Source organism: Lonchura striata, chromosome 7, assembly GCF_050655825.1.
Source record: "Lonchura striata isolate lonStrDom1 chromosome 7, ASM5065582v1, whole genome shotgun sequence".
NCBI lineage: Eukaryota > Metazoa > Chordata > Aves > Passeriformes > Estrildidae > Lonchura > Lonchura striata.
The window spans coordinates 21827417-21833416 of NC_140709.1; the positions used below are offsets into that span (position 1 = coordinate 21827417).

Sequence of the window (6000 nt, forward strand, 5' to 3'; positions counted from 1 at the left end):
CCTGATTACATCTTTAGTTTTGATTGCTTAATTCAGACTAGTACAGGTGCTTGCCCTGACTTACCTGTTACACCACCTCTGATTTCAGCCCTCTGTATATATTTATTTCAGCAGCTGGAACTAGGCAGGATCTAGCCAGCAGGATCTAGCCAGAGTTTTGTCTTTCTTCACCCTCCTGTGTTCTCAGCAGTCACTGGCAGCAGTCCTTGGATTCCTGTTCAGTTGGGTTGTGTGCAATGTTGCAGAAATCATAAAGGAGATTCTTTTAGAAATACAGAAATCAAAACTGCTGGGAAAAAGGAGCCATACAGTGCCTTTCAGAAAAAAACAGTACCAGCAGAGGGATTCCAAACAGGCAAAGGATATATTTAAATATTGGGAATTGCTTATTCAGCACATGAAGCTGTAGAGGCCATAGAATCCTAGGTAATGACAGCACAAGAGCATGGATATTGATGGCCTGAAAGTCCTACTGATCTACAAAAGATTATGTTATTATGTTCCTCTACTACAATAAATTAATTTTTGCATGTAAAATTCTTTTTTTTTTCCCCTAGTGAGATATGTTAAATAAAGTTCTTACATGTTTTTGACTGCATTTGGCTCATCATGTAGTTTAGTCAGCACATCCCTGAGTTTAAGAAAACAGGACTTAAGCCAGACAGCTGTTGAGTACTCCCAGAAGGGAATCAAAGGAAGCAAACACCTCTTAAGCAAAACTGTACATGAGATACTTACTATTACAGAAAACCTACTAAAGGATGAAAAAATGCAGCACTTAAAGAGAGAGGATGCTCACAACGTCTAATAAGACAGGGAAAAGTGAGCATGAGGATGGACAGAGATTGGCTGGGGCCTTGGGGTGGCCCATGGTTGTGTATAAAATCGCTCTAGGTGCTCTCCGATATGTCTGCTCACCTATCCCTGCAGTCTATTTAAGTATTAACTAATCTTGCAAGAGAACAAAGCTCAAATGAGCAGAACTGATGTTGATTTCTTAGCTTGGGTCGGTGAAACTGGCTTCTGACAACATGGCCATAAAGCTGACTGAGTAAGGTCTGTGGAAACCAGCAGAATTAGGGAGCCATGCATACCCTCTTCATTCAACAAGTTTGGTTTTTTTGGTATTATGGCTTAATTTGCCAGCATGTTATGGAGAGTTAGAGGTGTTTGTGTGTAAGTGAGTTTCCTAGATATGCTGGAATTGGGGTGGGGGGGATGAAGTGGGACACTAAGCACTAGGTTTTGTTTACTTTCCACTGAGTACTAGTGCTTGCTGAATGAAATCTCCATGGTCACAGCCTGATCATTATCAGAAAATTTAAACCAGTCCACAAGGTGACAACTGGTGCCTGGCGATGCACATACCTATCTCCTACATCTGCTTCATGTGCTTTTCCACTTCCACACTCTTGGGTTGCCCACAAGTGTAGGTCAGGTCAGAGTCACAACAGCTGCTCTGAGTGAGTGCCACCTCAGCAGCTGGAAGGAGTAAAGGAGTAAAGCAGAAATTTGGAGCAATTCTCCTGTGAGCCTCAGTGATCTGGGCAGCTTCTCTAATTCTGAGTCAACTCAAAGACTCTCCCAGAAATTTAGGAGGCTCTGTCTGTTATTTCAGTGGACTCCCAGGGTCAGCTGTGAGTGGCTGCAGGAGGTGAAACTTTAAGCAGACTACAGCCTTATAAAATTTCAGCAGACACATACTTGAAAGCCTAATGATCAGTTTAGGTTGGCTTAATTGGGTTTATATGTTCAAGGATATCCTGGCAGCTACTCTGGGAGAAAATTAAACCTGGAACAAAATTTTGTTGATCTAATGGAGAGCCTGAGCCTATGTCTGTACGAGAGGCAGCTCTTAGCTGACTCTGTGTGGTTGGGGAGATGGGCTGAGCTCAAATATTTCACTGTTCATCAGCCATAAACTCTGTTTTGGGGGAGTGACAAAGCTCTGTGCTTGGGAACCTGGTGAGTTAGCTCAGTGCTGCTTACTCACTTTCTCTCCCTTTCAAGTCTCATCCACCCATTGCAAAAATGAGTCCATGATGAATAGACTTTTGAATTGGCTTATAATTGGTTATTCTACTCTATAATATTAATTTTCATCTTCAACTGTTCATTGATCGAGGAATACTGGATGTGGATTGTTAGTTTTCCTCGTGACACTTATATTGAAGAATGATTTGGAGAGCATGTTACTGCATATTGATGACATTCTCCATCTCTTATGTGTTTTTAGAGTCTTTCTCTCTGCTTCTTTGGAAGAAGCAAATTTAGCTTCCAAGGCTTGAGTATTTTTACCTATTTTTATTTAGCAATCAACTATTATTAACTTTTTAAAATGCTGAAGAAATACAACAAAACATCCAACTGTATTAAAATTAACAAGCTCCCCTGAAAAAAGAATTAGTCAGCTTTGCTCCTCTTACCAGTCTTTCTGATTTGCTTTCAAATGCTTCCACTTCTCTGTCCATGCTGCAGTGTTTCCAGGTGCATATTAGTGACATGACTTCTTGGGCATTCTTACAGACCACAGTGAAGCTGAAACAGAAACATTTACAGTCAAGATTATTTATGCTGGTCAGCTCACTGCAAAATGTGTGAGTATAATGAGTTATATGAACACTTATGAACTAATAATGCACTGAGATTATCCATAATATGGAAATTCAACAGACAGCAGTTTGCCACCCACAACTGGAAGAGATGACTCAGTTTGATCTCTGGAAAGGCTGGCATTGTCACTGCTACATGCAAAGTGGAGAAGGGCATTGATGGCTGCTCCACATGAGTATTTAGCAGCCTGGACAGTCCTGGACAGGGAACACAGATCCTCCCTTTGGCACAGCTGTTCCAAGAGCATCAGGGACTGTGTGCCCTCATGTCTACTGCTTTTGTGTGGAATTTTTCTGTCAAAGATGCTTGGTGGTTTCATGCAGTCAATCACACCCTGTGAAATAAGTTCATCATGCAAGTGCAATAACCTGTTTTCAAACTTCCCTTGATGATTTAATTTCAAACAAAAAAGCATCTCAAGTCTGTACTCTTTGAACCTCAAACTTCCATACTCTTAACAACTTGCTTCAAGAGCCTGCCAAATAATGTAGCTTTGTTTATTTAAAATTTTGTTTATTTTATCATTGTCTTCCAATAAGTGGCAAAATTAATTTTAATTAAGATTTGTATTTAGGAAACAATCAACAAACCACACACATAACCACATGCACAGCTTGATTTGCTGCTGGGGTGAACCACAGTATGCCAAGCTTCAGCCTGAAGCTAATTTTTTACAGCCAAGTTATAAAGCCCTGAAAAGGGGGTTTTATTGTTGAAATGCTGGCAGAACCACAGTGGTGCTAGTGGCTGCCTCTCTAATTAGTTTAAAGAATGGAAAGTTGTATTTTGCAATATGTGGTAAACCTTCTTTTCCTGATGTTGCTAATTTATGCTGAAACTACAGGATTAATTTGATGTTATTACAAGATTGAGAAGATGAGTTTTTTGCTGTCCTGAGAGGTACTTTCAGGCAGCAAACTGGATTTGTACTTTCAATTACATAAATATTAAATCGTGCAATTTTGATTTGGGTTTGGTGACAGTAGCAGATCCCTGCTGTGTTTGCTCTACTTTGAAGAAGATGTGGAGTCCACATGGTGTTTCTTGCATGTTTTCCAGGGACTACTTTTAAATTCCTTCAATAAAAGTTGCTTTATTCCTGTTTAAGTGTTTTGTGGTAATGTTTACAGAAAAACATCCTGCCAGCAGACTAAAGTAAATAAAAGACGGGACACCAGTAACATAAAACACATCATTTTAATACTGTTCTCCCACCACCTGCACTCCATCTTCACCAGAGCTCCCCATTTATAATTATGCCTACCTGCTTTGGCTTCCAGTGTTTTCAACTTTTTCAGAGTACAGGGAAGGTGGCAGAAGCCATTTACCCTGCCACTTTCATTGTCTACTGCAGGGTTGCTGTGGTATTACTGGAGTCAAGCAACTCCTGATTTACCATCTCTTCAGCAATAAGCAGTTATTTTTTAACTAAGACTGTGGTTGTGCATCCTATTGCAGTGCTTACCAGCTCCTGCTAGCATGTCCATACCTTGTACTCCAGCCACCCATGACCAGTAAAACTGGAGCATTCTTTCTTCCAGTGGTAGGGAAAACATTAGGGAAATGAATAGCTGCAATTATAAGATTACACAGTCTCATGACATAGCAAGCATGTCTTAAAAAACACATAATTACACAAAAATGAGTTGACCCACTGATTTAAATGAGACAACAACATGATTAAGTGCTGTGCTATACTTTCATTTTCCTAATTTATTTGCTTGGGATTTTTTTTTTTCTCCTAATACAGTACCCATGGTGTCTGAAAAACATTACTCACAGTTGCTATATAATTGCTGTTTCTGCTATTGTTGGTGTGCTGGGGCTGGGCACAGACCTATGCATCCAGGGAAGGCTATAGTAAGGGTCTAAAAACTCATCTTTATTTGTTTAAAAAATACTGCTATTCCTTCAAAGGCCTACAAATCCTTGTTAGTTATTATACTGTCAGGGAAAAGTGTTATATTTACATCTGAAAACAAGCCATTGCAATCCTCTTTCCTTTTTGGATAAAAATGTGACTTCCTAACAATATCTCCTGTTGTAGTTAACATTATGTCATTTGGCACTACAAGGATTAATTGAGAGACAATAGAAAATTAATCTATTCTCTTTCTTCCAGTCCCTGCTTTCTATTCCCATCCATTTGGAAGGAGTGCCTATGTCTGGTACTTGACAGTATCTGCAAAGGCTTTGACACTGAATTTAGTATGTCTGCTGAGATTACACTAAAGGGAACAGTGGATTATTTTCTAAGTGCTAATCCTTAACGCAGAAATTTGTGCTTGTTCAGCAAAGCATGGTCTCCATTTCCTTTCTTCTTTGTATTTTATTTGCTGCCACCTAGGTGGGAGGCAGCCTCTCAGGAGCGACCTGCTGAGCTGGTGCATCACAATTTGACTCAACCAGATCTGACCCAAGAAGCAGTGCTCAGAATTAGATCACAGTCTCTGCATGAATTAAGATCTGCAACCTACAGTAGCTCTGCTAGTCTGCTGAGCAACCAGACTAGCTCTGATTGAAATTACCATTTTGATGCTCTGACCTTCAAATCTCTTAATAAAGCAGAAAACTACTTGTCCGCTTGTCCCTCTGGCTCTGGGGAGGCAGAGTGGCACCAGCTGAGTGAGCCAATACAAGATTTAACTTAATGCATGCTCCCAAATACAGCACCAAGGCAAGAAGGGAAAAAACAATTGAAGAGGCTGATCCTCATTTACAGCAGGGGCTGCTCCCACTGTCACACACAGAAGGTCGACAGGGGTCCTGCCAGTGCTTTGCTGAATGGGCAGTAGCAAAAACCTCCTGCTTCAGCACCTGGGTACATTTTAAAACCCACCACCAATCCCACACTGCAACATCCACTCCAGATACTTTTACTTACATAACCACATGCAGATGTCCGGCCACTCGAGAGCTATGAGCTCCTCTTCACAGTGCAGAGCAAAAGGAATGAAATGGGGAGTTTCTTCAAAGGTGGTGATTGCAGCAAAGGGGAATAACTTCTGTGCTAATCTGAAGGACACATAAAAGGTACACAGGATCAGTGATACCCACTTCTAGGGCAGTTGTACCCCATGGAGCCTGGAGAAAAAGACAACCTTATCTCTGAAAAATATTTTTTTTTCTTTAAGTGCTGTGTCACCATTTGATGTTAAGAAGCAGGTAAAAGCTAGTAGTCTGGTATAAGCAAGAAAGGATCCTGTGAAATAAACCAGATTATTTTATATCTGTTTGCATTGATTGCATTTTCAGAATAAATACAGGAAAATACCAAGACAACAGCTCTCAAGGACTGTAGATTGCAAGATTCTTTTTCAGCCAAGAGATATAATCACTGAAACAAGCTACACCCATTTCCTTACCAGACGTGCTCACAAAAATAAA

At 40.4% G+C, this 6000-nt stretch overlaps 1 long non-coding RNA gene across 1 annotated transcript in view; it reads right to left on the reverse strand.

Moving 5' to 3' along the window:
* The window catches only part of LOC146766908 (uncharacterized), a 55498-nt gene extending 50083 nt beyond the window's left edge, over positions 1–5415 (reverse strand). The window contains exons 1-2 of the long non-coding RNA XR_014956725.1: positions 4103–5415; positions 65–2538 (exon numbers count right to left, since the gene is read on the reverse strand). This is a non-coding gene — a long non-coding RNA (uncharacterized LOC146766908). The remainder of the gene's footprint in view (positions 1–64; positions 2539–4102) is intronic.
* Between the last annotated feature and the right edge of the window lie 585 nt (positions 5416–6000).